Raw genomic sequence first — 13301 nt, 5'->3', positions numbered from 1 at the left:
TTTCACGTTACTTAAACCAACTTATGATAAGAACAACACACACACACCCATGGCCGCGCGGGATTAGCCGAGCGGTCTCAAGGCGGTGCAGTCATGGACTGTGCGGCTGGTCCCGGCGGAGGTTCGAGTCCTCCCTCGGGGATGGATGTGTGTGTTTGTCCTTAGGATAATTTAGGTTAAGTAGTGTGTAAGCTTAGGGACTGATGACCTTAGCAGTTTAGCAGTTAAGTCCCATAAGATTTCACACACATTTGAACACATCCATGCCCGAGGGAGGACTCGAACCTCCGGTGGGATGGACCGCTCAATTTGTGACATGGCGCCTCAAACCGCGCGGCCACTCCCTTCATTTGGTTTCACTTTCTAAGTAGAATAGTAATGTAACTAGTAGGCGTATTGATAAGATTTTTCTCGTTTGCAACGCTTTTAAATTTCAACAGACTATGTTGTACCTTGGAACATTTTTTGACATTTGGAGCAACTTGCATCCGCCGGTCTCAGTTCTTGTTCTAACTTCAGCAGCTTAGGAACGTATTTTGTTGTTCGCGTTTCACACAAAAAATATTTGAAAAACTTTCATGGTATGAGCTAGTTGATATGCTAACGTCATCACCAACTTCTCTGATCGCGATTCGGCACTCGTTCGTAATAATTTCTTTCACTTTTTCCACGATTTCATCGGTTGATAAAATGCTGGGACACCCTGGGCGTTCGTCATTTTCAGCGTCTTCATGGCCGTCTTCGTAACGCATGTATCACTCGTAAACCAATTTTTACTCATGGCAGTCTCGTCAAAAGCAATGTCTAGCACTTCTAAAACTTTGCTACCCTTCATTCAATTCTTACAGCAAAATTTAACACAAGTTCTCTGATTCATTTGGTACAAAATAATTACACGGAGACGCCAAAGAAACTGGTTTAGGCATGCGTATTCAAATACAGAGATTTGTAAACAGGCAGAATACGGCGCTGCGGTCGGCAACGCCTATCTAAGACAACGAGTGTCTCGCGCAGTTGTTAGATCGGTTACTGCTGCTACAATCTCAAGTTATCAAGATGCAAGTGAGTTTGAACTTGGTGTTAAAGGCGGCGCACGAGCGATGGGACGCAGCATCTCCGAGGTAGCGATGAAGTGGGGATTTTCCCGTACGGCCATTTCACGAGTGTACCGTGAATATCAGGAACCTGGTAAAATATCTAATCTCAGACGTCGCTGCGGTCGGTAAAAGATCCTATAAGAACTGGTCCAACAACGACTAAAGAGAATCGTTCAGCGTGACAGAAGTGCAACCTTTCCGCAAATTGCTGCAGCTTTCAATGCTGGGCCATCAACGAGTGTCAGTGTGTGTACCATTCAAGAAACATCGTCAATATGGACTTTCGGAGCCGAAACTCCACACGTGTGCCATTGATGGCTGCATGACACAAAATTTTACGCCTTGCCGCGTGGTCCGAGGCGCCTTGCCACGGTTCGCGCGGCTCCTCGAATCGAGGGTTCGATTCGTCCCTCGGGCATGGGTGTGTGTGTTGTCCTTAGCGTAAGTTAAAGTTAGATTAAGTAGTGTGTAAGCCTAGGGACCGATGACCTCAGCAGTTTGGTCCCATACCAACTTACCATAAATTTCCAAAACTTTTATACGCCTCGCCTGGGCCCGTCAACACCGACACGGGACTGTTGATGACTGGAAGCATGTTGTCTGGCAGACGAGTCTCGTTTCAAATGGTATCGAGCGGACAGACGTGTACCTCATGAATCAATTGATCCTACATGTCAGTAGTGAACTGTTCAAGCTGGTGAAGGTTCCGTAATGGTGTGGGACGTGTGCAGTTGGAACGATACGGGACTCCTGATACGTCTAGATACGAGTCTGACAGGTGACACGTACGTAAGCATCCTCTCTGATCACCTGCATCCATTCATGTCCATTGTGTTTCCGACAGACTTGGGCAATTCCAGCAGGACAATGCGACACACGTCCAGAAATGCTACAGAGTGGCTCCAGGAACATTCCTTGGAGTTTAAACACTTTAGCTGGTCACCAAACTGCCCGGGTATGAACATTATTGAGCATATCTGGGATGCCTTGCAATGTTCTGCTCAGAGGAGATCTCCACCTGCTCCTAATCTTACGGATTTATGGGCACCCCTATAGGATGCATGGTGTCAGTTCCCTCCAGCACTACTTCAGACATTAGTCGAGTCCTTGCCAAGACGTGTTGCGGAACTTCTGCGCATTCGCGTTGGCCCTACACGATATTAGGCAGGTTTACCAGTATCTTTGGCTCTTCAGTGTAATTACCTATACTACCAAGAGACATATAACCTTTTCGACATCTGACAACAGACTAAATGTCCGATATGGTTAATAATGTGCACATGCTTTTTACATGTTTACCAACATAACAACGTAGAAGTCGCGCAATTCGGACCAATACAATACGCGAAAGCTCTAAATTCCCGTTACTTTTTCAACACGTTTCATAATTCGGTCTTTGGATGACAGTTCATACATCTCTCTTTTTATGTTTGTGAATTCTTACCAGCATCAGTCGTTTTCGTCAATAGTGATATGTATGTTACGGTAACATGGTAAATTTCCTTGAGATCTGCATCTTTAGTAGTTACTAGCTTTTTTCTCCGCCCCCTCAGCTGAGTGGTCAGCGCATCTGACTACCACGCAGCGAGCTCGTGTTCCAAACTATTAAGTACAGTCCTCGAAAGATCAAAATTTACTAAATTCCACTGCAAACTACGAGTAACGATGTGGACGGTCAGCCTACTGTCATACATTTGTATCCTGTAAAAAGTTGTACGCTAGTAACACAAAATTATAAATAAGTTGACTTTAATCGTAAAATAAAAACTCATACGCAATGACGAAAGAAGCCAACAAACCTAACTCGAAAACTTCACAAAAACACTGAATGCATCAGAAAAATAGACACAAGGAAAAACATCCTAAGCCTGAAAAAGAAACGGCCTGTCAACACCGAAAATATAATGAAAGAGGAAAATTTTAAAAGGAAAAGCTGTAAAGACATATAACGTAACAATTCTTAATAATTTGTACTGTTTGTATGTATATACAAAATTGAATAAAGTTTTATGAATGTTACAAAAAATTCGTTCCCCGACCGGGTCGGAGCTTCTCCCTCTCGGGGACTGGGTGTTGTGTTGTCTTCATCATCATTTTATCATCATCGACACACCAGCCGCCCAGTGTGGCGCCAGCTGAAAAGAATTACAAATCGGCGGCCGAACTTTCTCAGGTGGGGACTCCCGGCTCTCAATGCCATTCGATCATTTCATCTTTTCACTGGCTTTTGTTGGTAATTAACAGTGGGTGCTTGCGGTTTGGCGTCTACGTAGTAACCCCTTTCCCGCTGTAGCATGGTAAACTTCTTTCTCATACCCTCGTCCCTTAGATATGCTCCACTTCACCTTCATCTTCGGGTAGCCATTGATCACTGAAATGAACAACATGCGCTGCTCTTGGTGTGAACGAACGGCGTAGGTAACATTGCCGCTAAAAATCTGTCCCATTGACGTTCTTTAACAAAGTCGTATCTCTAAGCTTAAGGCGTCTCTACAATTTGATAAAATGAACCACATAACATTTGTAACGAAAATACGTTAGTTTAATCATGAAGAGGTGACTATAAGATTAAAATTATAAATGAGCTTCACAGTTTTTTGTACTCAGTCTTAAGGTTTGTGTAGATGGGGGTGGGGAGTCAAGTACGTCGTACGAGTGTTACTTTCCTGTTCCATCCAGGAATGGGGAAAGTGGGAATCTGAATATTTCGTCATTACTGTTGTTACGTAATGTATTTGATGGAACCACTAGAATTTTTCCACAGTGTATGTGAAGTACTAGTCTTCTAAATTTGTATGACATTATTTCGCGTTTGTTCTGAAAGGTATCCTATTGCGTGCGTACTATCTCATCTGTATCAACCTAAGCTGTAAATTTTTCAGTCACGTCGTGTCTCTATGTTGAGATCAATGTGATGATCACAAGTAATACATGAGAATGGGATGGTTTGGATGATTAGAGTTCGGTGTATGTGGACAGTTGGTTCTTTAGATCGTGGTGACAGCACAGATGAACAGTGCAAAAACAAGATTTCGAATAGGTGCGGAATTACTGGAAACTACAGCGTGTCAAAGGAGACCGCATATAAGACTGCTCTCGAATGACACGAGCGATCTGCACAGTGTTTCTAAGGTAATCAGAAATAAGATTTGACTCTTCGCCAATGTGGCTCAGTGGGATTTGGATGGGGCAGATGGGCTCACTCAAGAAGCCTGTGCCGTTGATACTTAAAATAGCACGAAAAACTGAACGCTTAACATTAGAATTGAGAACTACACTGTAGTGGAAAAATAAAATTACATAAGGTTCTCAGTGCAAGAAAGCTTTATTCAATAAAAGTTCTAATCTTACCAGATTTTGATGAGGCAGTTAGCAACAGTACTTGAAAGTGTACGGCTGGAGTAGAGCAAATAAAAGGTAAACCACTGGAAACCAAGAAAAGAATGAAGTGGAAATATTGGGAGCTTAGTGTGATTGAAGAATGTTAAAAATGAACTGAACAAATGAAATCAAAAGAACCGAGGAAACAATATGAAAGAAAGGTCAGATACATAGTTCTAAGTCTAGGGGACTGATGACCTCAGATGTTAAGTCCCATAGTGCTCAGAGCCATTTGAACCGTTTGGACCGTAAGAGGAACGTCTTGCAATGTTGTTTGTTATTCAGTGATTCAGTGATCACGACTAACTGCCACGGTCGCCAGGGGAGAAGATGGAGCTACTTGCTGCGTAGAAAGGCCTTGTCTCCTATGAATGCGATGCTCTGTTGCCTCGGTGGATGACGGTTTTCGGACATGGGTTTCCAGCCGTAGTATTTCTCATGGAACCCTCTAAATTCACCACTGCTTTTCGTCATGCAGGAGGAAAATGAACTGCAGATGGAAACCTGTGTCTAAAACCGTCATCCACCAAGGCAACACAGCATCACAGTTACAGGAGACAGAGCCTGTTTACACAGCAGCTAGCTGGCGACTGTGGCAGTCAGTCAGTCAGTGTACAAAGCCACGTTTGCTAGCGAAGGCTAGCCTAGTGGCAAGCACGAGCGCCTGTAACTTCGATGTCTTGTAGCGGCGTTGAATGACATTTCCGGACACCGATTCCTGCCTTCGATCTGTTCCTCAAGACACCTTCTACAATCCCTCGAAGTCTGTCGCAAAATTTCTGGGAAACCCTGGATGGAGATGGAAATATTAACACAAGTATGGTCTTACGCAGTTGATCATACATGTCTGTCCTCTCGGGCACTAGTCACGCGGCACCGTTGAGATCCTAACTTCCAAATTCTCATGACAGTCGTAAGATTCTAAAAGTAACTGCAGCGTCGATAGACCACGAGCGGAATTCCGACACGTCATATAAACATTTCTCCTTACGAGGCATAGCATGATGTCATACACAACCAACATTTAAAGGCAATTTCTAAATGAGAAACACACCTCATAATCTTTTCTTATACAGGATGATGCAGCTATTCCTACAACTGTTGTTTTATGTAACCCGCAATGTCATTGCTGGCCTTCATAAACCACGCGCGAGAATTTCATATTCTGTCGCTACATCTACATCTACACGGATACTCTGCAAATCACATTTAAGTGTCTGCAGAGGCTTCATCGAATCACCTTCAAAATTATCTTATTCCAATCGCGTATAGCGCGCAGAAAGAATGAACACCTATATTTTTCCGTACGAGCCGAGCTCTGATTTCCCTTATTTTATCGTGGTGATCGTTCCTCCCTATGTAGGTCAGTGTCAACAAAATATTTTGGCATTCGGAGGAGAAAGTTGATGATTGGGATTTCGTGAGAAGATTCCGTCGCAACGAAAAACGCCTTTCTTTTAATGATGTCCAGCCCAAATCCTGTGTCATTTCTGTGACACTCTCTTCCATATTTCGCGATAATACAAAACGTGCTGCCTTTCTTTGAACTTTTTCGATGTACTTCGTCAGTGCTATCTGGTAAGGGTCCCACACCGCGCAGCAGTATTCTTAAAGAGGACGGACAAGTGTAGTGTAGGGAGTTTCTTTAGTAGATCTGTTACATTTTCCAAGTGTCCTGCCAATAAAACGCAGTCTTTGGTTAGCCTTCCCCACAACATTTTCTATGTGTTCCTTCCCATTTAAATTGTTCGTAATTGTAATACCTAGGTATTTAGCTGAATTTACGGCTTTTAGATTAGACTGATTTATTGTGTAACCGAAGTTTAATGAATTCCTTTCAGCACTCATGTGGATGACCCCACACTTTTCGTTATTTAGGGTCAACTGCCACTTTTCGCACCATTCAGCTATCTTTTCTAAATCGTTTTGCAGTCTGTTTTGAACTTCTGACGACTTTTATTAGTCGATAAACGACAGCGTCATCTGCAAATAACCGAACACGGCTACTCAGATTGTCTCCCAAATCGTTTATGTAGATAAGAAACAGCAATGGGCCTATAACACTACTTTGGGGAACGCCAGAAATCACTTGTACTCGATAACTTTCCGTCAATTACTACGAAGTGTGACCTCTCTGACAGGAAATCACAAATCCAGTCACATTTACTGAGATGATATCCCAGAAGCACGCAATTTCACTACGAGCCGCTTGTGTGGTACAGCGTCAAAAGCCTTCCGGAAATCCAGAAATACAGAATCGATATGAAATTCCTTGTCAACACGCGCAAACTATTAGTCCTACAGAAAAAAAGGAAAAGGGTCTTTTTGTAGGATTTAATTGTAATTAAATTTTGTACCAGGATTCGTTTTCGCTATAGGCCGTAGTTTTCACCTTATTAAAGAAAAACATACAAAAGTGAGCTTCAAACGCACTCAGCCCCCACCGGCTGAATACCATTACGGGTGCGATTAAATTAATAATGTTAAGGAAGTAGCCCGATTAGCCGAGCGGTCTAAGGCGCTGCAGTCATGGACTGTGTGGCTGGTCCCGGCGGAGGTTCGAGTCCTCCCTCGGGCATAGGTGTGTGTGTTTGCCCTTAGGATAATTTAGGTTAAGCACTGTGTAAGCTTAGGGACTGATGGCCTTAGCAGTTAAGTCCCATAAGATTTCACACACATTTGAACATTTTTGAAGTAGCCCGACTAGACTCGTCATTTAGTAGCCCAATCAATACAGTCCAAAAAAAGTAGCAGCAGTTCGTGTATTAGTAACTCTTATACAGTGGTAGGAAGAAGTCCCATAAAAAACACACTAGAAATCCTGACTAGTAAGGGATGAGTGTGGGGCGGAGATGGTTTTGAAGGTCAGTTTTGTACGTCTTTCTTGAATAACTCTGAGAGCGTGGCCTCCAGCGAAAACATATCCCTGTGTAAAATTTAATTACATTAAATTTCCTACATAAAGGTCCTCTTCATTTGTCCTGTAGGACTAACAGTTTGCACGTAACGAGCGAAATAATATGAAAATATATCACGTGACTTATGGAAGCCAGCTATAACATTGCGGGTAGCATAAAACGACGGCGTTAGGAGCAGCCAAATCGTCCTGTAAAGAGAATGTGGATGACGTTTGTACTACCCACTTTTTGCATATCGAATAATGTAGTACACTTCTTGAAAATTTGACGTGTGTTGTACGCCGTCTTCATGGCGCCTCTTTGGTTCATTGACTACTGTCGCTGACACTGACGCAGAGATCCCTGATTAGGTTCGCAGTGGTTAACTCAAGTTTTTCTTTCGTCGGAAGCTCTGGGAAGGGTTCCTCCCCGCTTTGTGACGCCAGACGGTAAACTGCTTGTGTAACTAAACAGCGACCAAACTTGAACGTACCTTGAGCAGCCACTTTCACAATGGAAAGCACTTCAGTGGTTTCGCACTTAAATGCTTGCGTTAGGCTGCCAGCTACACGAAATTTTTCTCCTCTTCCTTCCATTTTGGTCATTTGTAAAGCCCGTTAATTTGAATCAGCTTCGCTTCTTCTGGTCCGTATCCTTGTCCAATATTCTATCATTCTCATACTTTGCGACCTTCTTCGTTCACCTATCCATGATTGTTATGCCCTGGGTCTAATTCTGTTCTGCAAATCTATGACAGCCTGAACTTTTAATTTGAAATTCACCCTGACGCAAGTTTCTGTTTCCTGCATCATCATTTCTTCCAAATCCCTCTGTATCTCTTGGATCCATTGTAGTTTAGTTCTCTTATCCACGATGTGTCAGCGTCCGCTGGTTCATCTTAAGGAAGTGCCCGTAGAACATAGTCCTTCTTTTCCTGACGGCATTCATTATATTACTAGAATCATTTTGATGCAGTCCTTCATTAGAGCAACTCCCTTAATATACTTGAAACTTCACAAGATACCAATTTACTGACATGTATCAACCACTTCACTAATCATTTGCTATCGACGACGAAATTATCAGAGACAGATTACAACCTAGGATTGTGGAGGGGTAAGGAAGAAAATCCGCCATGTCCAGTTCTAAGGAACCATCACGGTATTAGACTTAAGCGATTCAGGAAAATCATGCAGCTACTAAATTGGATGGCCAGAGAGGGATTTGATCTGCTCTGGTCTCTAATTCGTGTCTTGACCACTGAATGACGTGGGTCGCTCCAGAATAAATATATGTGCCTAGATACAAAATATCTCTTTAGGAAGGCCTGTACAGTCATGTAAAACTGTACCACTTAATCATTATTCGCGTCCAATATCATCATTATCAAGAGCATTATACCGTTTTCCGTGTAGGGTAGATACAAATAAGCTGATCATAAATCGCTAAGCTTTAGTTACCTTTTGGACGTTTCCGAAGTACAGCTTTCGTAGTACAGAAACGTGGAGCTGGTTTCTTGAGAACACGAGTCCCTCGTTCTGTGTTAGTGCCTGGTCGGAAACCCAGCGTCCCACTTGCGGCAGATTCGTGTTTCTGAGTCACGCGGCAACATTATTACAACTCGGGAGCGCTGCTGGGAAACGGGGATTGCATTGTCGCGTCCTCGTTCTAGAAATATTTTCAAGCACAGCTGCCCAGACTTATTCATTTGTTAATTCTCTATCGTTATGTGGAATTCCGTACTAGAGAAAATGCTCGATTGTTATTATGTTGTCACTAATATAATCTTTTGCTTTTTCTTACTAATATTGACTTTCTGTATTAGGCCTTTTATTAACTGTTAATGTCCCCTTGATTTCCTTTAACATCTCTTTCTCCTTTTAGCTTGAATTTTTTTATCTTTGTTGGCGATCTTTCTGGTTCAATTCTCTGCAGATGTTCATTCCATCTTATTCTGTTTTCTTCTAATTTTGAATGTAAATTGTCACCACAATTTCGTTCCTAATATCCTCATTTCTGTTTCTACATGCAGTTTTATATCCTCCAGGTGCTCTGAAAAATTTTGTTACCGCACAGTAAATATACCTTCCTTCTTTAGTATTAAAAACTGTTATTCACTTCTGTTTGTATATAACAGTGTGGGAAGAGCAGTTAGCAAAATTAATTTTTATAATTTTAATGCTAGGCACCAAATAAAATCATTTGATTTATTGCCTTGTAGCAACACGTAAACAAATTTAGTTTCTCACTATAAGAGATCAGAAATATTTGTATTCAGTTTTAAATATCTTCCTGATATCTGATCTCCATTATAATGGACATGGTTTTTTCTGTCCTGCTGTCAAAGATTCTGCGTGTCCCTCGCAAAAACTGTGGTCCATTTGAATGGGCAGTATGGTGCAGTCATCTGGCTGGGGAATCGGTCACTATGAACACTTGGCGCTAAGTAACAGCTTTGTTTACGACATATTACCTTGGCAGGTGAGCACTTTTCGCCATTGTTTTTCGAAACTTATTTCATGGCAATGCGAACCTGTTGTAGACAGTATCTATGAGCTTTGTTTATACAGCTTTGCTGTGCAATAAATATTGATAGTACTGCATGTTTCTTTAATTATGGTTAAAAATAGTAATGTCCTCTGTAATGGACACTGCGACATTGTGCCACATTTTCTAGCACTGGTGCCTCGACATCAGTGGTGATTATCTTCGCTAATTTACAGTATATTTCTTGCTGTGGATGTTGCTAACTAGTGTGATCTGAAACACCGTTATTACTTTTATGAGCGAAGTAGGTACTATGTTAATATAGTTGATTAATGGAACAGTAATCACGAATGTCCAGACAGTCCGTCTAACAGCAGAGAAGATTCTTGCATATCAAGGACATGGGTCTTTTGACCAGAAAATAAGAAAAGACTAATAGCTATTATAAAGTAGTATGACCAAATGTCAACCATAACTGCAGAGACCAAGACTGGGAAGCAGCCTATTGAGCAATGTAAAAGATGTCGTAGGAAGATGAGAAATACATTCATGTTCCCTGTCCTGCAGTAGTCGGCGGCTACAATAAAAATGTGGATGGCTTAGACCTGAATAACAGGATCATGAATTTTTCCAGGATGTACAACCGAACCAGAAAGTGGATCGCAAAAACCATTTTCATTTCATGGATCTGGAACCGACGAGCCAAAGAAGAGTGCCCTTCAGTATCTTGGTTTCAAACTAAGGACTGCAAACCATCTGATAAGTGGCCAAGAGGAACAGCATTCTGAAGAAGAAGGTTGAGGCTAAAAGGCGAAGGCTATTACTCTCACAATCATGCTCACCTACAGTAGCCCATTTGCCAGAAATGACTCAGCTGAAAAATAGCATTGAGGTGGAAGAACATTGGCTACAAAAAGTAAACCAAATTAATGTGCCAAGACTATTCAGCTTCCCTCTGTCTAACGTAACAGAAAACTGTTTCACTGATTATCGTCAGAAGTGAAATTTTCACAATTTATGTCTTTTTTGTTAATATCCGGCTAATAAGACTGCATTTTCTTAACTAAACTACCAACATACTACTTTTTTTGAAAAAATTTCACTTTCTTTCCAGTGCTTACTTTTTTCACCAAGATCCAGGGTCCATTGCAATGGATACTCCTGAAAAATCATGATTTTTTTTAAAAAAAATCTAAGTTTTACGTGAATTCTATTTTTTGTCTTCTGTTTAACAGGTACATAAAACTTGTTTCAAATAAATTCATATATTCAGAGGTTGAAAATACCGCTTCAGTTGTGAATTTCTTTTATTATCACGACCCGTTTCGGGCTCTCATAAGCCCATCCTCAGGTGCCGTAACTGCAGTTCATAGCAATTGCTGTCAAGTCTGAGGACGATATTACAAGTATCTCCAGGGTGCTTTAAGATGACCGTATTTGCAACATAATAATTATCTTTTCTGTAAACTGCTTATTGTCACATTGTAGTATTCCGATTGCAAAGGCTCTACAAATACTCTGCTAAGACTCAAAGCTGTACTATGGCTCTTCACAGTAAAATACTGAGCATCAAAAGAAGCAGTCGCAGTTTTTTTTTAAAAAGGTGGATGAATAATTAAACATCGGACGGTTATCTTGATCAGCGACATCGTAATGCTCTTAGGATAAACAGTACAGTGTGCAGAATGATATTTTCACTCTGCAGCGGAGTGTGTGCTGGGAGAATTGAAGCTGTGGGGAGGGGTCGTGAGTCGTGCTTGGGTAGCACAGTTGGTAGAGCACTTGCCCGCGAAAGGAAAAGGTCTCGAGTTCGAGTCGGTAAAAGTTTTAATGTATTACTTGTAATTAATAGTTTAGCCCATCAATAGTAAGCCTCTTTTCCCATTGTCTGCATAATTTTAATCCTACGGGTTTGTGATACTTTGAACACTGGTTAACATATAATGAGGCGCAGTTTGTGTAATTCGGGACTGATTTTCTCAGTATGACTGATTCATGACGTGTTTCCAGGTGTCAGCCGAGTTGTAGATTCAATTTTTATGCACAGAGATTATAGAAAATTCACGCATCTTTAAGTTCCGTTCTACACTGTCTGGTCCGTAGATCTCGAATGATGTCAGACAATGAGCGTCTCACTGAAGAATTTCGTCATTTACGATTAGTGTTCCGGGGGAATGGACACGCAGGTCGTAAAATCGAGCAGGCGTTGTAGCGAAAATCAACACGGCCTGAGAAAGAACTTGAGACTAAGAAGAAAAAAAAAAGAATCGCTTATTTGCATTGTGTTGGCTAAATCTCCAGAAATACACGGAGATTCCTAAGGAAACATGACATCCTGTGTATCTCGTTCCCGTCAACAAGGACCAAATATCTTCTTTGCAGTGTTAAATCCGATCTAGGTCTCCGAAAGTTGGATGCGTTCCTTATTCCGTGCGAGCGTAACATGTCTTACACGGGACAGGCTATTAGATCAGTCGAGTACAAATGCAAGGAACACCAGCTCACAGCCGAATAAAACCACCAAGCAAATCAGCTTTCGCCGAGCACTGCCGCGAATATAATAATGAAGTGAAATACGATAAGATGTACTATATTTATTTATCGGCATTTACCTATCTGTACATGTATCTTTCTTCCGTTACTTTCAAACTGCAACATTTCCTTTTTACTTTGGAACGAAGTTATCAGATTATGTTTGCTATGCTCCAGTATAATGTCGACATCGTCAAAAGGTTTTCGCGGGTGGTTGTCATAGTTGCTGGCGTATCTTCAGGGTTGACAGGCGTCAATCGATAGTTAAGTTTTACCCCCGTTCAAGGATTATCTTTGCTGGTCACGTGTAAACTAGGCCACGACCATTTTATGCAGCATATACGTCACTCTCCAACGTCCGACTCGTAGTCGGCAAGAATCAGCGTCACCAGGAGCAGCTCCGCAAACGTGCAGAGTAGCTCAAGACGAAATGTCAGGAACCGAAAAGTTTCTTGGATCACAACCATACAACACGGAAGACTCAACAGTGACTATAAGGGTAAAAAACACAACGAGTACATGTCCAGATTTACATAGCCAAACGAAGAGAGGGAAATGGACAAATAGGTTATCAAATGGAACAGCGCGGGATCTAGTTTTGCAAAAAATTAAAAAAAACATGTTTAATTGCTTTGAAGTATTAACGACAATTAAGAGAAATATAGTGATTTGAGGGAAAATTAAACAAGGGAATTTGTATGATATTTCATAGCCAAGCGAAGAGTAAGAAACGGTCAAATAGGATATCAAATTCGCCGACTCGAGTTCTACTTTCGAAAAAAATGAATAAAATAAAAATAAAAAAGTTAATACCTTAAAAGAAATCAGAATAATCAAGAAAAGACGTAGTTTGTGATTTTAGATTTCACGAACAGCTGCTGCTATGCAAATGAAGTGTCAAAAAGTT

Source organism: Schistocerca americana, chromosome 1 (assembly GCF_021461395.2).
Source record: "Schistocerca americana isolate TAMUIC-IGC-003095 chromosome 1, iqSchAmer2.1, whole genome shotgun sequence".
NCBI classification, from domain to species: domain Eukaryota; kingdom Metazoa; phylum Arthropoda; class Insecta; order Orthoptera; family Acrididae; genus Schistocerca; species Schistocerca americana.
This window is presented reverse-complemented; position numbering follows the sequence as displayed.